Here is a 23,200-nt window from a genome sequence, read left to right as displayed (position 1 = left end):
TTTCAACCTATTTTAAAAAAATTACACTATTCTAAGACATGAAGATATATTTCAATTTTAGCAATCATTTTCAATTCATTTTGTCTAAAAAAATATAGGCATGAGACATTAGATAACAGCAAATATGATCAAAGATATTAAACATACATTTATATAGAACAATGTCACAAATTATTTTGAATCTTAGGTATCACCATAGAATACAGATGACTACTGAAAAAGTTTGAAATAAAAGATTAAAACATTAGTTTTTTAAAACAGGAGGAGTAGGGAATATTTCTTGGCCTTGTTTGAGTTATGGGGCGGGGCATAGTTTTTATTAAAGGAATTTTTTTGATGGTTAGGAAATAGGCGGAGTTTTGGATGGTGAGTTTGGTTGAAGGCGGAGACAGAAAAAAACTGTATAAAACCACATATTTTAGTTATATCTCCCACACATAAATAGGTTGAAACTGTATTATGTATTTGTATGATTAGTATATTGTTTTATAAATAGTTTATTTAAAGGTTTCCATTTCATTAGCATTTAGGGATTTTGTAAAGGAAAAACAGCATAAAATCAAATTAATAGTAATCCTAACTCTATCGGACCAGCCATTTTCGAGATATTTTACTACTCTACGTCATCTTTTTGTCTTTTAAGAATACTTTTCTACCGTAGTTGGTTATAAATGTAACTTTAGATTTTCTGTAAGTGTGTGTGATTGTTCTGTTTGTGTGTGTATGTGTATGTGTGTGTGTGTGTGTGTGTGTGTGTGTGTGTGTGTGTGTGTGTGTGTGTGTGTGTGTGTGTGTGTGTGTGTGTGTGTGTGTGTGTGTGTGTGTGTGTGTGTGTGTATGTGTGTGTGTGTGTGTGTGTGTGTGTGTGTGTGTGTGTATGTGTTTGTTTGTATTTAATTGTGTATGTGTGTGTGAGTGTTTGTGTTATGTTTGTATGTGTGTGTATTTTTCTTAAAAATTAAATACAGCAGCCAAGAATTTAATGGTGAGCCTTTACAGAAAATTAACCCTTCGATTGGTCAATTTTAGTTGAGATGTTCTTATTGTAAAAAGTAATTAGCTGCGCCTGTTTCTTGGCCAAGGCAACCATAATACGTCACACTAAGAACTAATTTTTGTTCAGTAAAAACGAAACGGATTCAAAGTTGTATCAATAAATTCTCTTGCCTTTTTATATTTATGTTAGTTGATATAAATGTTTGTCTTTAAGATATATACAATGTTAAAAAAGGCATATAATTTGATAATAACAAAATAACTTTACTAGTTTTAAGCTAGAAATATCAACCAAGTTTTAGTACAGGAAAACCTTCTATTGGGGATATCAAAACCAAGTTTTGTTATGTAGATTATGTAGAAACACAAATAACTGGTAAATAAAAACTATGAAAGTCTATTTTTGGTTTTTTAAAAGTATAGTTACCTCTCAATATAAATAAATATTAAACCACATTTGTTTCTTGAATAATGATATAAAATATATACAAAATTTTTACAAAAAAGTATTATTCTTTAAGGGGCTGGCAAAATCAAGTAAAATGAAGGCTGCAAGACAAGCTTTTAAAGTCAAAACAAGGATTACAACATCCATTAGTAGCAGAAAACAAAAAAAAATATAGAAAAAGTGTAATATAGAGCAGTTGTTCAGTTGAAAAGAATTACGAGCCCTTTTAAAAATAAGGTTTATGTCTTTTGAAGCATAAACCCACAGACAAAATACAAAAGTACAAAATAATGTATATTGTATAAACTATGTAGATGCACATGTGTCATAAAAATCTCCTTACATTTCTTTCTATTTAAAATTTTCAAAGGGAAACAGTTTATTAAGTTATTGATAGTAAAGTTTTAGTGTTATAATCCTAGTATTATGCATTCTGTTTTGATTTATGTCATTTTTCAATTCTGTTATTAAAATCCGGGAATTGGAACTGATAGTCTGCAATTTAAACTATGTAATGTTAGAGTTTAAATTTATGAAAATACAGTTATCTGTATATTAAAGTTACAGGATGTCTCTGAGTCTGTTTGTACAAAAGGATCTCGCTAACCGCTGAAATGATTTTTCTTTACAGTTCAGCGTTACATCTCATAGGTCATTGGAAGATTTTTAATTATTTTGAGGATTTTTGATTATACAAAATAAAACGATTCTAGATGAGAATATAAGTTAAATACTTTTAAAAATCTTTTTATTCCACCTTTATGTTAATAATAGTTGTTTATCGATTACTAGCGGCTACGCCCCTAGCCTCTAGGGGCTTTGCCCCAAGAGGTGATAAAAAAATTAAGGCAAAATTCGTTAAAGTACCAAGGAAATCTTCTACAAAACCTAAAGGACCAAGGAAATCTTCAGCAAATAAAAAAATTAAAAAAAATGGGGGGGGGATTTTTTTGTTTTTTGGGGGGGTTGGGGGTGTCCCACCCCCCAAAAAAATAGCTTAAAGCCACCACAGGACCAATAGGTATATACCCTGAAGAGTAGAATCCGATCGGTTCAGTGGTTACCGAGATCTTAAGCTTCAGACGGACGGACGGACAGACAGACAGACAGACAGACATACATCAAGCTACTTTGTATTATAGACAAAATGAAAAAATAAAGGATAAAAACCGATAAGACCAGAGGAGCCGAAGGCCTGTCCCAACAAGACTTGTGTTAATATTATCATTTTTATTGTAATATTTATAGAAAACTGACAATGATACGATACGATACATGGTTTTCTAGTTTGGCTGAGAACAGGTTCTGATCCATAATATATTAATTCGAAGCCATACTGGAAAAGGTTTTCCTTAATTTCTAAACAGGCAGAAAATAAATACATATATTTAATTTCAGGGATCTTAAAGGATAAGAAATTGGCCGCTAAATTGATGTACAACCCCAATGACAATACACAAAATTATCCAGTCTGTAGATTACAATTAGTGCTTTAAACTATTGGACTCTCAACTTAGTAAACCAACCAATCAAAATTCTATAAAAGTCCACTAAGATTTGAAGCCAACGAATAAGAAATCGTTATTATAAAACTTTGGGGACTAGTGTAATAAACAGCCCATTGCCCCCTCCCTCCCTGCATACATATATAGATAATACTTTGTAAGACTTGTAATAAAGTTAATCTAGAAATGTAGGCAAATCTCATAGACTCATAATTATATGGATCTTGTGCATTTTTTTTAAAGTAAAAGAATAGAGGGGGCTCATGTAACTCCTTCCACAGACCGGGCCCCTGGCCCGAATCTGTATTCTAAAATAGCAAATAGCGTCGGAAATATAAACATGGCCGAGTCCGTACATAATAACAAAAATCAGTTTGCTAGCATACGAAGAGGCTTTCCACCAATTGGGCCAGTTAGTAAACATCTATACTTATACATTTTTGTCACTGGAGATTTTTTTTTCTTCAAAAATTAGCCTTGTGACAACATAAACCTGAGGGATTATCCATCTCTGTTTTAGGGGTTTCTTTCCCTCTTCTCCTCCCATCTTCCTCATTTTTATGACGTCACATGGCTGATTTATGAGACACTTTGTCCAGCTATCATTTTTTTGGTGATTACTTCAGAAAAAGATCTTTTTTTGCTTTGTTGGAGTTTTTTCAATTATCATAATTCTAAAAACTTTTTTAATTAATCGTATATAATCATTTCTAATCCAACAAACTATTTAATCTCTGCTTTTTAGAGTAGAAAATTATTGCATATGATTCAACCAAAATAATGAAATATCCTTTATCTAGATAGATTAGAATTGTCATATAGATTTCAAACTTCACATGATGATTTCTGTAGTTTCCAGAAAGTCCATTTTAAACATGAAGATTTGCTATTGATTCAATTATCTCTAGCTAATTTAGAGATGGTATAAATGTCCTATCCATTTATACTTTGCATGATAACTCCTTTAACAGTAAGGTACATCTTAGAAAGCTTTACCACCCTACAATCTTTACCAAAAAGTCTGTAAGTCCATCGAAATTATGGTGCTTAAAAAAATTGTTTGTCAAAACATTTTTATATGATATAAATCTCCTATTCATCTGATTTTCGTATTAATGAATCCTAAGACATCAAGGTACAATGTTGTAAGCGAAGCATTTCTTTAAACAAGTCCTGAAAATGTAGGTATGTCTCTGTTTTGCGATAAATTTATATTCATATTTTGGCTCAATACCAGCTGAGTATCCACGAATTCCCCAATAGTAGCTGAGTATCCACGCATATTTCCCAAGAGTAGTTGAATATCCACACTTTTCCCCAATGCATGGTAGTTGAATATCCACAATAGTTTCCTATTAGTATTTTCAATATATCCTTTTATAATGCTGATTCCCATGACAATAAAGCACAATAATGCAATTCACTTTTATCATTTAACTTTAATACCGATTTACAAATATTAAAACATCCATAAAAGCGAAGGTCTGAAATGAAAGGACAAACGAACATTACCAATATCTTGTACTCGTAAACTCATACTTGTACAAAGAAGCCGAAAAAATCTCCACCCACTTATTGCACCTTGCACTTTAAAACAAGGATGACCAAATCATTAAAAGCGTAGTTGGGCTTACAATAATCAAATTTGATTTGTTGGTAATTACGTTCTTTATAATGTGCTTTACAGGAATCATAATGCCAAGTTTGAAATCAATAGGACAATTCTAAAATGCCTAAATTAACTAAAGTTATGTACGGACGCACAGACCCTTATTATAGGAAAGCTTCCAAAATAATTGTTTTAAAACTTTTTATCTTCTCAATAGTAGTTGAATATCCACACATTTTCCCAATGGTAGCTGAGTATCCAAAAATGACCCCAATGGTAGATGAATATCCACGTGGATACTCAGCTAGTATTGAGCCCATATTTTTAATATGAATTCATATTCTGATTATTAACTTTTTACGCTATTCTCCTACTGTATGATTTTAAACCTTCGATTTTATGGATATTGTCATCCTAGTTATTTTAAAACAGCGTATAGTGTCCAATTAAAATGTCATACAATTCAAATGACTAATGATAGGCCAGTATACAATTTACCATTACACAGTATAGTGGCCATTTGTATAGTATGACGTCATTTTTTATTGGACATAACACTGTTTTGTTATTTTTCATATTTTCATATTTGCTTTTATTTTGATTTTCTTTATTAGGGGAGCAATGTCTCACCTTTTAGTTATTAATTCCATCGTGTTAATTGGCATAATTGTATGAACACTTTGGTAAAGAAGTAATATGCAATTCTTAGATTAGTTAAGTTAAACACAAACTTAGATATTAATCTTTATACTTCAGTTAGAAAGAGTTAAGGAAGGGAGAAATCATAGAACATTAATTAGTAGATTTCAAGATAGGTAGAATATTAAATCTATGTAAATTCTTAGATTAGTTAAGTTCAATACAAAAGTAGATATTAATCTTTATACTTTAGTTAGAAAGAGTTAAGGAAGGGAGAAATCATAGAAAAATAATTAGTATACTTCTAGATAGGTAGTATGTTATGTATATGTAAATCTTAGATTTGTTAAGTACAACACAAACTTAGATATTAATTTTTATACTTCAGTTAGAAAGAGTTAAGGAAGGGATAAATCATAGAAAAATAATTAGTAGACTTTGTAATAGGTAGAATATGCAATTCTTAGATTAGTTAAGATTAGTAATAGAAACACAAACTTAGATATTAATCTTTATACTTCAGTTAGAAAGAGTTAAGGAAGGGAGAAAACATAGAAAAATAATTAGTAGACTTCTAGACAAGTAGAATATTACATTTATATAAATCTTAGATTAGTTATGTTCAACACAAACTTAAATATTAATCTTTTTACTTGAGTTAGAAAGAGTTAAGCAAAGGATGAATCATAGAACAATAATTAGTAGACTTTGTATTAGGTATAATATACAAATCTTAGATTAATTCAGTTAGAAACACAAACTTAGATATTAATCTTTATACTTCAGTTAGAAAGAGTTAAGGAAGGGAGAAATCATAGAACAATAACTAGAGGATTCTAATATATTATAAAACACAAACTTAGATATTAATTTTCATACTTTTGAGTTAGAAAGAAATAAGCATATAAGCATTTGCAGACAGATGAACATACAAACTACCTCCTTTATGTTAGAATCTCAATGTTATTCTACATTTAATTTTCCATGGGTTGGGGTCGAGACTTGGTTCAATGATCCCCTACATATTGGTGAACCTTTATTTCCACATATGCAGTAGGGATCTACAGGGATAAAATAATTGCCTCCTCAATGTTAATACACAAAATTGCCCTATCTGTAGATCACAGTTAATGGTTGAAACATATGGACACTCAACTTAATAAAGTAACAAATTAAAATTCATAGTTCCTAAAGTTGTTAAGCCAACTAATAAGAAAACGTTATTATCAAACTTTGGGGACTAGTGTAATAAACAGCCAATTGTTCCCTATCTCTCTCTGCATATGCACTGTGTTGTATTAATTGATATTTAATACTTGGATATATATTGACCAGGAAAAAATTTTACGTCAATTTAGATGGCTAATATGGACCTCATTAATTGGCCTGTAAGTTCATCCAGTAGGAGTGGAGGGGATAGGGTAAAGGAGTGGATTAGGTGTATTGTTATTTAGCCAGCTGTGAGTACCTCTTTAATAAGGAACATACAAATCTGGTGCACCATCCAAGTAATGATATATCGATCGTTGTATTTATAAAATATATATTATGATTAAGTCATAATTCAATACAATAGCGGTAATTTAGGCACACCCTATATTTTCTTCCCAATAACTATACCGGGATAAAAGTAAATGTGATTAAAAATAATAAATAATAATTACTAATTAAAATGTTAAGGTTTTAAACAGAATAGGGAAGGGAAAATGGTGAAAAAAAGGAGAAGGAAATAGGGAAGGGGCAATAAAGGGAAGAGGTAGGGAAGAGAAGTAAAGAGATTGAAAAGTCAAGGAATAGTTTTTTCTCGCATCGTATTATAAACAGCAATGCCGAAGTCACCGGCCAAAAAATATGTTTTTAATCTTATGATTGTACATTTTTATATTCGTAGAAAACTGGATATAATACGATGCTAGACATAATTCATTCGTATGGACGAGAATCGGATATTAATCGATTTCGAATGAATACGAAAAAAATAAATATCTTCAATACTTATATTGCTTGGCCCACAACAGAAGGATTGAAGAATATACAGACAGACAGACACAAACAATTATAGAGTAGCCTTCATTCAAATTTCTGGTTACTTTCTTTTCCATTTATCCCATTTCCCCCAGGCATCTAAATGATGTACATCCCCTACGATTATACACAAAATTACCTCTTCTGTAGATTACAAGTGGTTGAAACATTTGCACAATCAACTTAAATAATCAACCAATTAAAATTTAATAAAGTCCCCAATGTTGTTAAGCAAACGAATAAGAAAACGTTATCATAAAACTTTGAGGACTGGTGTAAATAAACAGCCCAATGTCCCCTCCTCCCTGTATTTCCCCCCTTATTCTATGTCTGATTTGAAGATAAAAAGATTATTAGGAATTAATAAAATTGTTGTTATATAATATTATAAATTTTTTGTCCTGTTACTTATGTTTCTATCTTTCTTTTTGTTATTTTTCTATTTTATGATTAAAAGCGAAGCTTTTCTATAATTAGGGTAAGTCTCTCCGTCCGTTAATTTAGGCATGTTAGAATTGTCCTATCGATTTCAAATTTTGCATGGCGATTCCTTTAATAGTTAGGTACGATTTAGAAAGCGTAGCAACTATATAGTAATTACCAAAACGTAAGTATGTCCATTTAAACATGTTGATTTTTAACTTTTTTAACAAGAAATTTTGATACACGCCAGGCTACAATTGATTTGAAAATTTCAAGTTTATTTTTCATCCCCTAGGAGTTACTGCATAATCATGACAAGAAAAGCAAAGAAAAGCTCAAAAACTCAGCTGACTATCTTAAATAGCAGCTGAGAAATGCACATTTCTCCCATTACGTTACGGACTGACGGACAGACAAAGTGAATTATAGAGTAACATCGCAATTAAAAATCGAAGGGCAATTGCAAATAACTTTTAAATACATACACACACACAACCACTGAACCGATATAACAATTAAAAAACTATAGGTTAAGGATTAATACCACCACTTTGCATTCAGATAGGTTTAAATAATCCACGAATAAACAGGAATCTTAAGGCATAAGACAATATGTGAAAAAATAATGTTCTTCCCCAGATTACAATAAACAAAATCATCACCCAGGAATTTAGAGGACAATGGGCTGCTTATTACACTAGTCCCCAAAGTTTTTAAATAACGTTTTCTTATTAGTAGGCTAAACAAATTTGGGTGCTTATTGTATTTTGATTGGTTAGTTCATTTAGTTGAGTGTTCAAACGTTTCAACCATTAATTGTAATTTATTGAAGGGGATGTTTGTGTATCATTATTGGAGATTCACATCCATTTATCGGCTATTGTCTAATCCATCTTGGATCATCAACCCTTTATTGATTTAAATCATTTCATTGGTGAAAAAGTTTAGACATTGAATATTTCTACAATGACGAACTATTAAAATTACTATTTTTCCGTATTGCTTCAAAACCGATTAATATCCAATGGATTAGAACCTTTTCTCAGCTATACTGAAAAATTATGTCTAGCACCTTATTATATAAAGTTTTCTGCGAATATAAAAAATGTACAATCATACGATTAAAACCAGTTTTTTAGCTCATTCCTTTGTCATCTCGGGGCAAAAAACTGATTTTAATCTTATAATTGTACATTTTATATCCTTGGAAAACCGTTTATAATACGATGCGAGAAATCACTCCATCTAACCAATGATAGATAGTGTTTACAAAAAGGCTCCAATACACATCTTTTCATCCCTCAATTTAATTGGTAAAACCCTTCAGTAGATTACAATTGGTAGTTGAAATGTTTGGACATTCAACTTAATGAACCCACCACTCAAAATTCAACAAGTCCCCAAGGTTATTAAGCCAACGAATAAAAAATGTTATTATAAAACTTTAGGGACAAGTGCAAAAAACAAAACATTGCCCCCTTTCCCTCTGATTAAGATATTTTAATGAGAGTTAGTGTTTATTAAAATGCGCCAATACACATCTTTTCATCCCTGAATTTAAGAGATAAAAGAGACAAAGGAAGGTGAGCAAATTAGATATTTGATTTGTGCACATTTTACCCAGGAAGGAAGGGAGGGGACAATGTGGACAAAAAATTGCATAATTCTGTGTTTGATTGGATATATATGTATATTGGGCTTAAGAAATAAAAAAAGGATTAATTTAATTGCTATTGTCCTTTCCCTCCCTGGGTAAAGGTCAATAGAATTAACAAATTAGAAGTTGCTTTCACCAAAATTTATCTCTAGACCACAAAAGCCCCTCCCCCTTATACTTTTTTTTATATAAAAGAAACATATTATTAGCGGTGGTTTCCTATCACAATGCACAGAAAAACCTCCTCCTCGTTATAATTGAAATAAATCATCAATAATGGGAGGGGGGCGGTGGGGGTGGTTTGTTTGTTTATGTATAGGCCCAAAAGGGTCGGGGGCCCCCGAAGCGGAAAGGCATAAAAAAATACCCCCACAATATTTTTAAGTTATATAAAAACTAGCAGCTGCGCCCTTAGAATCTAGGTGCTCTGTATACAAAGGATGAAAAAGAGGCTAGAAAAATATCTTAAAACCATCCTAAGACGCAAATCTATAAGTGAAATAGCCTAAAACCAACCCAGAACCCATGTGAAGCTTCCTTAAAAGGGAGAAATCAATCAGTTCAGAAGTTATTAAAATATTGAACTCCAGACTAAAGAAACATACTAATTTATGGAATAGGATTAGGTGTGGGTTTCAGTGCTCGATAGGTAATTTAAGGGAAAGAACCTTGATGCAGGCTTCAATAAGGATTAGTCACTAACACCATGCGGGACCCTATACCTAAACTGTATTATTCCTGCAGGACTCTTCTTACCTTTTCTTGACCTAACCCAACTTACAATAGGCATATGCGATTCTTATATCATTTTGCATTTGTGGTCCAAATGAGATAAGTGAGACACCACCAATTAAAAGTTTTAGCATCACTAACAGCTGGCAAACATTTTTGAACCAAGGACAATTTAGAGTTTGCATTCCAATAACATAAAATTGGATAAAAGGGTAAAATTGTATCGAAAAAAAGAATAATTATTTAAATATTCAGCTAACATCATATACTTATATAAAAAAACTAGCTGCTACACCCCTAGCATCTAGGGTAATGAAGGACACTGAGGGGGTAGAAAAATAGCTTAAATCCATACCAAAGCTTAAATCTGAAAATTAAATAGCCTAAAACCATTACAGGACCTATATGAAGCCTACTTAAAATAGAGAACCCAATCGGTTATGTTGTTATTAATCTTCAGACGAAAAATAGGGGTATGAGTATGTAGCAAAGGATCTCACCATCCGCATTTCAGAATGATGTCAGAACCAAGAAGGAAGGGGACAATGGGCTGTTTATTACAGTAGTCCCCAAAGTTTTTAATAACGTTTGCTTATTCGATGGCCTAACAAATTTGAAGACTTTTAATGAAATTTGATTGGTTGATTCATTAAGTTGATTGTCCAAACGTTTCAACCAATAATTGTAAACTACACAGAAGAAGAAATTGTGTATCATAATTGGGGATGTACATCAATTTATCGTCCGTTGTCTTATCCCTTTTGATCCCTGTGACAGAACTATGTAAATAAACAGAAATATAATTTATAAAAGTAAAACAAAATTGCATGTAAACATTGAGCAAATACAGGATAGGACATACTTACATACATACTTAGGGCATACTTACATTTTTAGGACTTAATATAGAGGGTGCATTATTTGCCAAATGTACCACTTTTCTGCACTACCTCTCCGATTTTGTTAATACTCTATATTTTGGTCCGTTGGGTGATTCAAGGATGCTGGATGGCCAAAAAAAAGTTTCAGAGTCCCTGGATGTCTAGATATCTAGCTATCTATGAAGGTAGGTAACAAAAATTTAAAAACACCCATTTTTTCACAATTTTAAAAATTAATTTTTTCATCAATCTTACATCCAACCTATACATTTTATACACCAAAATGATCGTTTATTCATGTAAAAAGCACACATAATGCTATTTTGGCCAAAACTCTAATTTTACAGGGTGTCCAACAAAAAGTGTATTTTGGATATCTAGCCTAATACCCAAAATACCTGTCCGAAAAAAATCATTTTTTTTGGCTTAAATCCTGTGTTTTATTTGTGGGCATATGTGGTATATAATGGTTCGGAGGACCCGGGACTATAAGGTTGTCAAATTTCATTTTGGAACACCCTGTAAATGTGATTTTTGTGTCTGTAGAGCTAAAACTTGGTCCAAATTGGCTATTTTTTTTCAAATTACTCTAATATGTGTCTTAGTATGTTTGGCCATAGTGTTTTCTGACCAGATCAATATTTTCCTATTTTTTGGACACCCTGTATTTTCAAAAAAAAGAGAAAAAAATTTTTGTTTTTTTTTTTAAATTTTTTTTCTATTTTTAAGTTACTTAAAACTGTCATATAGATACAGATTTTGACTAATAACAATAATATTTGCCTATTTTACAAATTCTTACACTTTTGGGACACCCTGTGCATGTTTTTGAAAAATGATGGTTTTTGCCCATTTTTGGGAGGAAGGAGTCGTTTTAAGGCCATAGACTATTTCTTCATTTTTGTAGAACTTTTCAAGATACATCATTTGTTATTTATGCAAAAAGCGCAAAAACTGAACCGTTTTCCGTTATTCATTGCCAAAGGCGAAATTTTTTACGTTTTTTGCCGTTCCCGAGGATTTAATGCGCATTTTAGGTAGGAAGACGTTGATTTTTCAAGATAACTGTGAAATACTTTTATTTAGGCATTTTATTTAACTAAATTTCATGTAAAGTAAAAATTTTTGTATATCCAACCGATTTTTGTCAAAAATAATTTCAAATGCACATGGTTTATGTTTTTTTTTTATTACTTATGTTATAGCAATTATTTATATTATATACACTTCATTTTCTTGTTTTAACAATTGAAATCCATCTCGATGAAAAACGGTTGGCTGCACAAAAAATTTGACTTAATATGAATTTTAGAAAATTAAATTTCCTAAATAAAAGTATTTCAGAGTAATCTTGAAAAATCAACGTCTTCCTACCTCAAATGCGCATTAAATCCTCGGGAACGGCAAAAAACGTAAAAAATTTCGCCTTTGGCAGTGAATAACGGCAAAACGGTTCGGTTTTTGCGCTTTTTGCATAAATAACAAATGATGTATCTTGAAAAGTTCTACAAAAATGAAGAAATAGTCTATGGCCTTAAAACGACTCCTTCCTCCCAAAAATGGGCAAAAACCATCATTTTTCAAAAACATGCACAGGGTGTCCCAAAAGTGTAAAAATTTGTAAAATAGGCAAATATTATTGTTATTAGTCAAAATCTGTATCTATATAACAGTTTTAAGTAACTTAAAAATAGAAAAAAAATTAAAAAAAAAACAAAATTTTTTTTCTCTTTTTTTGAAAATACAGGGTGTCCAAAAAATAGGAAAATATTGATCTGGTCAGAAAACACTATGGCCAAACATACTAAGACACATATTAGAGTAATTTGAAAAAAATAGCCAATTTAGACCAAGTTTTAGCTCTACAGACACAAAAATCACATTTACAGGGTGTTCCAAAATGAAATTTGACAACCTTATAGTCCCGGGTCCTCCAAACCGTTATGTACCACATATGCCCACAGATAAAACACAGGATTTAAGCCAAAAAAAAGGATTTTTTTCGGACAGGTATTTTGGGTATTAGGCTAGATATCCAAAATACACTTTTTGTTGGACACCCTGTAAAATTAGAGTTTTTGCCAAAATAGCATTATGTGTGCTTTTTACATGAATAAACGATCATTTTGGTATATAAAATGTATAGGTTGGATGTAAGATTGATGAAAAAATTAATTTTTAAAATTGTGAAAAATGGGTGTTTTTTAAATTTTTGTTACCTACCTTTATAGATAGCTAGATATCTAGACATCCAGGGACTCTGAAACTTTTTTTTGGCCATCCAGCATCCTTGAATCACCCAACGGACCAAAATATAGAGTATTAACAAATTCGGAGAGGTAGTGCAGAAAAGTGGTACATTTGGCAAATAATGCACCAGAGATATTTAGCAAAAAATAAACAAAAAAAGTTCAAAAACCAACATGTTTTAAATGAACGTACGGAATTTCTTCTACGCTTTCTAAATTGTACCTTACTGTCACAGGAATCATCATACAAAGTTTCAAATTGACAGGACAACTCTAACATGCCTAAATTACCGATAAATACTATCCTTTACGGGTGTACGAACAGACCCTAATCATAGAAAAGCTTCGCTTTCTAAAAAGACAACTTTATTAAGGTACTAATGGTTATTTATGCTGTGTAATCACTTCCACACATGTATAACATTATCAAATTCCTAGCAGCTAAGCCTTTAGCATGTAGTGCCGCTTTTTTCGAAGTAGAGGGAGGTACCAGATAAAAAACCCCAAAAACTCCCAAGACTACTTAAATCTAAAATGAAAAAGCCTAAAACCACCATAAGACCTAAGTGAAGTTTCCCTAAAATGGAGAACCACATTCGATTCAGTAATAAAAATGAAATAGCCTAAAACCATCCAATGACTTATGTGAAGGTTACCTATAATGGAGAACTCAATCGGTTAAATAGTAATGGGAATCTTATGTTTATTAACTCACAATAAATCACTATATGCGGACATAATTGCACATCTTTTCTTTTAATGGTGTAAATTGTAAAATATAATGTAATAAAATGATTATCATGAAACAATTATAAACTTTTTCAGTTTCAGTTCAATTTTCCCAGTACAGGGTTTATTATTATTTTAGGCTATTTATTACACTTGTCCTAAAAGTTATATTATAACGTTTTCTTATTCGCTGGCTCAACAACTTTGGGGACTTTGATTGAATTTTGATTGGTTGATTCATTAACTTGAGTGTCCAGGCGTTTAAACCACCAATTGTAATTGACAGAAGAGATTATTTTGTGTGTTATCATTGTGGATGTACATCAATTTATTTTCTAACGTAATATCCTTTAAGATTAGTGTATTTTACTAAAGTTTATTTTAGGAGGTAAGATGTCCTCTTTCTTCTTTTCAGGGAATCTTATGAAAAGTTCCATGCAGATAAATATACATTTTGAGGGAGTGTCGGTTTAACTCAAGGACTCCCCCCCTCCCAACTAAAAATATTAAAAATACGTTAGTTGGTACCCCAACCAAAAAGTCCTAATTTTAACTATTTTAGAATTTGTAAAGACATTTTTATCGCATCTTCTGACAGCCAGACAGACAAACGAACAGACTATCTTTTAGAATAAATTCTCTGTCCTAAAATTATTTGAAAATACTGTGAATGTTTTTCTTTCTCACCAAATGGTAGTACTGTCATTAAGATTCTAGAATAAGGTGTTCATACCTAATAACATAAAAAGCGGCTACGCCTCTAGAGGCCATTGGGGGCACTTAAAAGGAGGGGGGGGGGGTATATTAAATTTTTTCTTACAGATTTATAAAAAAAAATTTTATTTCCTTTTTGGGTCAGGAATTTGGAAATAGGTGGTACCCTCCCCCAAAATAGTTATAAACCTTCCCATGACCTGTAGCAACCCTGTAAAGGTGAACAACATAGGTTAAGCGGTTTGCAAGATCCTTTGGTACAAACAGGTAGACATTCTGTTACTTTATTATCTACTAGCTGCTACGCCCCTAGATGCCTCTAGGAGCACTTGAGGAGTAGAGAGTCGAATTTTATAACCCAATTTCTTATTTTAGATTTTAAAAGAAAAAGTAAAAAAAAAAATTTTTTGGAGGGGGGCAAAATTTTCGGGGTGGGGGGGGGTATTTTTCATTTATTGGGGGGGTTAGGGGTGTTTCATCCCCCAAGAAAATAGTTATAAACCTTCCCGGGACCTATGAGAAGCTTCCCTGTTAAGGAGAACCCGATCGGTTCAACGGTTAGCGAGATCCTTCGGTACAGACACACAGACAAACAGACACTTACACACACAGACATCCTGTTACTTTAGTATAAGGATAATACAAAGTAGAACGATGTCTGTCTGTCTTTCTGTCTGTTTGTTTGTCTGCTTGTAACGAAGGATTTTGCTAACAGCTGAACCGATCAAGTTCTCCTTAACAGGATAGCTTCTTATAGGTCCCGGGAAGGTTTATAACTATTTTGGGGGAGGGTACCCGCACCCTCCCAAGAGAAATCGCCTCTAGAAAAAATTCTTCCTCCCAAAAAAATGTTATTTAAATTTTTTGAACTAAAATTTAAAATCGGGAAGGGGGGGGGCACCCGAAATTGTTTTTTCTTTTTTCTTTTAAAATCTAATTTAAGAAATTGGGTTATCAAATCTAATTCACCCCTACTCAAGTGCCCCTAGAGTACTCTAGGGGCGTAGTAAGGATACAAAGCGAATGCTCTAGGGCCATCTCTAGGTAGAAGACGTCATATTACCCCATGAGGTGTCCACCCCCCTACATAATCAACATACTCAAAAGTCAAATTCTCCCTCTCCTTCAATTTAAGTAGGTAACACCACCCCTTGCATTGGCTGTTTTTTTTCTCGTGGGTGTAGACCCATTTTAAAAAAGGTTTTTAGGGGGATGTAATAGGTGGACAACTAAGGGGGTGTAACAACAACCCCCTTTAATTTTGTCGATGGGGTTGTTACACCCCCTTCATCACCCATTGGGACGCCTTAAATTGCAACAAAATAACTAATTATGAAAATCATAATAATCAAACATTATTACTATTTCATCAAAAAAACTTTGGTAGAATTTGTGTAACGTTTCCAACGCCTAGGTTTTGGTGTCATATACATCTGCCCTATTTTATTACATTATTCCGTTCCAAGCATACCTACACACACACACACACACACACACACTCACACATACACACACACACACATACCCCCCCACACACAAACACACACACATACACTCATATTCAAACACACAAAAGGTAGGTATCCAAAGGGATAAGACAATGGCCGATAATTTGATGTAAATCCTAAATGATGATACACAAAATTACCCCCTATGTAGATTACAATCAATGGTTGAACCATTTAGACACTCAATTTAATAAACCAACCAATCAAAATTCAATAAAGGTCCCCAATGTTATTAATCCAACGAATAAGAAAAACTTTGGGGACTAGTGTAATAAACAGCCAATTGCACAAAAGGCCTACAGAAAAGGTTCAGAATTCTGTATACAAATAATTTAGCATAATAGACAAAGATCTAAAAAGATAAATAGATAAAAACCTGCTTGACCTTAAAAGGCAAAAACTATCTGTCCAGTGGTTAGTGAGGCCAACTGGTACAAAGTACAAAAAGCCTCACATACATCCTAGCTCTTTTTGTAAAACACTCTGACAATTTTAGTAAGATTGTGCGTCCATTAGGATCAAGAAAACGGCTTTAAAGTAAGTAAAAACATGATCGTTTGCAATTTATATTCATGCAAACAGACATTCTAAATATTCTTCAAAGAAGGTGTATCAACTTTTTTTTCATAGCTAGCCGGTTCTTTTAGTAAGTAGTAGATGTAAAATTTTTCATAGAATTCAGATATGCAATCGGTTTTTTTGTAGACCTCTTATTTATAAAGTAACTTAAGATTTTTAAAAAAATAATTAAGTTGGTTTTAAGGTACTAAAACGCAACAAAATAAAAGAAGAAAATGGCCAGTAAGAACAAAAATAGTAAGATCTTTAATTTGACACCTTACTTTTAAAATTCTGTTGAGTAATTATTGAAAAAATCTATTTTTTTAACCTCGGTTTAATAAAAACTTTAGACCTAAATATTTTCTCAAACAGACATAAAAAACATGGGTTCATAATACCTTTAGAATCAGAAAAATATTACGAATCCATTGTAAGCAAAATTGAAAAAAAGTAAAAAAATTAAAAATTAAACAAATGGCCAATTGTATTTTTTGTTCAGGCAACACTATCGTCTTCCCTTTTTTACCCCCTCTTTACCCCCTTCCCATTTTTATACTCAATTCAAGAATTAAGACGTTGCCTGTACAATATAATATGATATTTTCATATAATTCCTTTTATTGTAGTTTATATACTATATTGTAAACTTTTTTTTTCCATTTTGCTTACAATGAATTCGTAATATTTTTCTGATTCTAAAGGTATATATGAACCCATATTTTTTTACCTGTGAAATAATAAAATTAATGTCAAAGTTTTTATTCTTGTGGACAGAATTGAAAAAGTAAGGTGTCAAATTAAAGATCTTACTATTTTTGTTCATAATGGCCATTTTCTTTCTTTTTTTTGTTGCATTTTAGTACCTTAATATCGACTTAATTTTTTTTTTTAAAACTTAAATTACTTAAAAAATAAGAGGTCTACAAAAAACCGATTGCATATCTGAATTCTATGAAAAATTTTACATCTACTACTTACTAAAAGAACCGGCTAGCTATAAAAAAAAAGTTGATACACCTTCTTTGTATTAAAACATGCAAACTATTATGGATCTTAATGTATAAGACAGCAGCCAAAAAATTAATGCATATCCTCAATGATAATGCACAAAATTACCCCTTCTGTAGATTACAATTAGTAATTGAAACGTTTGGACACTCAAAAGTCAATGTTTCCTCCCACCCTGAAAATTATACAATATATAAAATGTATTATATATACTTCCTTTTTAAGCCGCTAGGTGTCTCTTATTCATACTTCATTGCTCGTGTTATTGCTATATTAAATGTAAAAAAATAAAGAAACTAATTAAAATTATCATATAAATATGTACATAAAAATGGTGTTACTTTAACATTAAAATACATGTTAATGATCTGAAATATTATTGTTTGATCTTTTAGCTAAAGAGGTATTGAAAGTTGAAGGCTGAAATATCAATGTGATCTATTAGTTTAGCAATTTCTGTTTCTATATATTTATTTCTTACGGCCTCAAAGCTTGTAAAGATATCGAGAGAGTTGCCTGCCAGTGTGGAACTGAAGCTGATTAATATCATTGGGATGAGAACCGGTTCTCAGCAATTATGAAAAATTATGTATAGCAATGAATTGGAGACAATTTTATACGGCTAATGGGTATTGAAATAAAATTACAATTTTTGTTCTGATGGGCCTGGTTTTAATTTTATAATTTTAAAATCCGCGGAAATCTGTTTATAATACAATGCGATAAAAAAATATTACCTTCTTCGTAACTTTAAAGGTTTGGTGAATTTTAATGTTTCATAAATATTTAAAACAAATTGATTTACGATCTATCTACACTCCAAAAATTGAAAAGTATGTATTTACAATTATTGGCGGAAAATGATAAATAGAGAGGTTTTAAGCCAGTTAGAGAACTTGCTTATAAAACACTAGCGGCTGTGCCCCTAGAATCTAGGTGCTATGTATTTCAAGAGCTAGGAAATGGGAAAAAATGGCCTCAAACCATCCCAAGACATAAATCCGGAAATAAAGTAGTTTAAAACCATCCTGGGATATTGATTTCTTGATAAGCAGAACTAAATCGGTTCAGCGGTTAGTGAGATCTTTCGTTGCAGAGAAAAAAAGCTTATTACTTTATAGATAGGATTGTTGACCATTATAATAATGAGAGTCCAATCTTCCCTGATTTTTTTATATTTTTAAAAACAAAACTTTAGGTGATACCCCCAACCTCTTGTATTACCCTAGAGGCCTGTTCTAAACAAGGATGACAACCTTCAAAAAACGATGCGCTTCAAATCTTTGAAAGGATCAAACGAACAATAACTATCTTAGATTGGCTACTCTTTAAAAATCAATGCGTTTTAAAAGAACGTATGACCATCTTATGGGTTGCTACGCTTCTTTTAGGAAACTTGAAAACATTCATTCGATTTTAAATCTTAATGAAAATTACAACAATTTTAATGTCGAGACAGAATAACATTTTCCCTTACTTTTAGAGGTTTAATTCTGTTTTCATTTTAAATTCAATCCACAAAATAATCAGTTTTGCATATAGCTTTGTGTGTGTGCATGTGTGTGTGTGTGTGTGTGTGTGTTTAAGTGTGAATGAGGCATTAAATGGTTAGAACTTTAAAGGGTAGAGATATAGGGACAGGGATAAAGTGATAATTAAATTAATTTACAATTTATAAACAGTTTCCAGTTACCAAAAAGGAACAAATAGGAATTAAAATAAGGGTTTCTTAACACAAAGTGCCGGTTGAGCACTTATACCCCCCCCCCCTCTAACCATATGAGAGCAGCATAACAGAAGGACAGACAGACAGACACAATCACTTATATAGTTTTACTAATAAAAAGATTTTAATTCATCAGTTGAAATTATTTAAACTATCTTCTTACTCCACCCTAAAGTGATAACAGTGAAGCTTTTAGGGCACTCGAAGAAAACTGGAAGAAAATTGAAAACTATGATTATCAAGCCATTAAAATCCTCAAAATGCTCCACTAAATTTTGTAACAAAAATCAAAACTGGAATTAGCATAAAATGACACAATAAAAACTGTCCTGAATTTGTATTAATTTTGAGGAACACGACTCCAGTTACGTCAAATTTTTCTTTCCCAAAAAAGGGAAGGGGGAAAGAAAAAAAGGGAAGGGGGGAAGAAAAAAGAGATGGGAGAAAAGGGGGTTTTCCCCATCTCTTTTGAAGAGATTTTCTTCCCCCCTTCCCTTTTTCAGGAAAGAAAAATATGACGTCACTGGAGTCGTGTTCCTCAAAATTAATACAAATTTGGGACGGTTTTTATTGTGTCGCATAAAATGAGTTTAAAAACTGTTTAAAACTTGAGAAAATTAAAACAAAAAAGTAGCGGTACATTTTGATTACTTTAGATGTTTGATAATTTTAGTTTCCCAATTTCTTTCATTGCTTAGTAGCTTTTGCAAAATTCTGTAAATTTATGAGTAAGATCCCACTCAAATGCACTTATTAGGTCAAACCGTTTTTTAATATGCTTTTAACTACAGGGTTCGCCACATATAACCGGACTTTTAAAAAACGGCCATAGCATCAAAACTACTTGGCCAATCAAGATGTTTGACCCCACTATAAAAAGCTTAGGTAATGACCTCTAGCAATAAAAAAATCATTGGAGGAAGATGGGCTCGTACTCCAAGCTGGCTGCGCTTATGTTCAACAAGCCAGATTCGAGTCGCGCCAGTGGTATAATCTGGATTCTCGACTAGGGCCCAATAAATCGGACCTTAGCCCATCTGTAGATGAGGTAGAGTTATGCAACTTGCTGGGGATACTGTTGGATACATTAGACAATAGAAAAGACTAGAGATCTCTATCTAAAATGGCTTGGCTGTAGTACTCCGCCAAAGTGAAACGTGGCAGATTTAGAGATGTCAAAAACGTCCAAAATCATGTAAAATCGTGAAAATTTCTTGGTTCTCGTCTCTAGACAATGGATTGCGATGACAACCCTATCTGAATCTTCATGCCATTTCTAAAGATATAGAATGTCGTTCTAGCTCAACTGTGGTACAAATAAAGGCCTCCGTGTCAAAGGGTAGCTTGAAAGTTGGGTGAATTTGGATCCTGCAGTTACTCATGTTCCCAAGGAAATGGGGACACCCAGCAGCCTGATCTTAATTTGATGGACTTTTGGGCCTCTGGCTACTTAGAAGCATGCACCAATAAACCTGCCTATGCCACAAAGACCTCCCTCATTGCCACTATCAAGGAGAACTTTGCCAGCTTGGACAGGTACATTTTGACCTGGGCCTGCCGGTGGTTGAGGAGGCGGGTAAAGGCGGTGATTGATGTTGGCGGTGATTTTATTCAATGATCTAATAGTCATATACCTAGTTGGCTTCCCAGTTTTTTAAATTTAATAAAATCTTTAAAATTGACGATTTTATGTTCATTTATTTACAATTTAGAAAAAGTCCGGTTATATCTGGCGCAAATGTATACTATACATTTGGTCAACATTAAGAACAGTTAGACTTGATAAGCGCATTTGACTGGAAGCTTGCTCACAATACGGAATATTGCGAAATCTACTATTCCCATTTATTTATAATCATTTTGCTGAATCCTTTATCCGTGAGTGCTAGTGTGGAATAGGTAAGAAGTTAAAAGCCGTCAATGCATCAAGTATTGAAGACCAATATATGTATGTGTATGTTTGTGTGTATGTGTATGTGTGTGTGTATGTATGTGTGTGTGTGTATGTGTATTTGTGTGTGTATGTGTGTGTGTGTGTGTTTAAGTGGGCTTGCAGTTAGGCTAGTTCTTTAGTAGATAATAATTGAAATAATTACTTAATTGTTTAATCTAAAATATGACTTTAACAAAACATTTAAGAGTATGATCTGCACTTCCATGGAAACCTACTTTTAAGCAGACACCATTATTTGATCCCTTTCAGTATTTTTCTTTGATTACATGACCTTTGTCTCTCTCTACTCTCAATATTAGATATAGCAGCAGTAGATACCATTTATAATGTCTCTAGTCTCCATTAAGTTTGGATAATATAAGTTATGCTTATACTACTGATGCTCTCTATATTGCCTATAAAGTGTATCAGTGATCTAAAAGGATAAGACAATGGCCGATAAATTAATGTACATACCCAATGATGATAATCAAATTATCCCTTCTAGAGATTACAATAAGTCGTTGAAATGATAGGACGCTCAACTAAATGAACCAATCAATCAAAATTCAATAAAAGTTGTAGAGTAAATGAATAAAACACTTTGGGGACTAACATAATATAAAGCCCTTGTCCTGATATAACCTCCAAAAAAACTTTTGAACATCCTCATCTCATTTTAAGCTTGGACGTCCTTGTTTGTAGCCTAATGAATCAGCCTCTGGAATCTGTAGGCTTAAATACGGATTATGTGCACTTTAACCTCCACCAATTATCATTTATTAAACCAAACCAAACCCAACCAAACTTAACCAAACCAAATAAAAAAAAACTTTAACCTCCACCAATTATTATTTACCAAACCAAACCAAACTAAACTTTAACCTCCAATAATTATCATTTACCAAACCAAACCCAACCAAACCAAACCAAACCAAAAAAAAACTTTAACCTCTACCAATTATCATTTACCAAACCAAACCCAACTTTAACCTCCACCAATTATCATTTACCAAACCAAACCAAACTTTAACCTCCACGAATTATCATTTACCAACAAAAACAAACCAAACTTTTTTTTATTTTGATTATTTGGTCACATTAAGAAAGATCATTTACCTCACCAAACTTACTGAAAGGGACAATTGTTTCAGTATATTTTGTCATTTACTAAGTTATTAACCATTCAAAAAGTGACAGTCCTTTTAGTCCATTTGGTTGAAATAAGAAAAATTATTAACCAAATTGAACTTCCTAAAAGGACAACTTTTTCATAAAATTTTTCCTGCTTGATTTATCATTTACCAAATTAAGCTTTTACAAAAGGATAGTTCTTTAAAGACATTTTATTTTAATTTATATTATAGATGAATACAACTAGCGTAAAAGAATATAATAAAAATTGAAGTAAACTATGATAATAATTATTGATTTTTAGAATACTTTGTTCTTTCTTACACTTTATGTTAACAAAAAATATGAAAAATTTTAAAAATTGAAGAAGTTTGAAAAGCACAAACTAAACAAGGATGACAACAATAATAGAAGCTCAACAAATCAGAATAAAAACATTATTGTATACAATGCTTTTAGGAAATAAGGTTTTTTTTTATAAGAAACTAGAATCTTAGAATGTGCTTTAAGATTATGCCAATAATAATAATAATAGTTGTTATGCTGGTGAGGGGGGGGGGGGTAATTTTTTCTAGGAGCTATTCCTCTTTGGAGAGTGGTGTTACCTTCCCAAAAAAAGAAAAAATTCCCTGTAAAGTCGATACAAGCAGACAGGTAGAAAGATAGACATCCTGTTACTTTATTCTAAGAACTAGCGGCTTCGCCCCTAGCCTCTAGGCGCTT

Source organism: Acartia tonsa, chromosome 14 (genome assembly GCF_053477335.1).
Source record: "Acartia tonsa isolate MP-2025a chromosome 14, ASM5347733v1, whole genome shotgun sequence".
Lineage (NCBI taxonomy): Eukaryota > Metazoa > Arthropoda > Copepoda > Calanoida > Acartiidae > Acartia > Acartia tonsa.
This window is presented reverse-complemented; position numbering follows the sequence as displayed.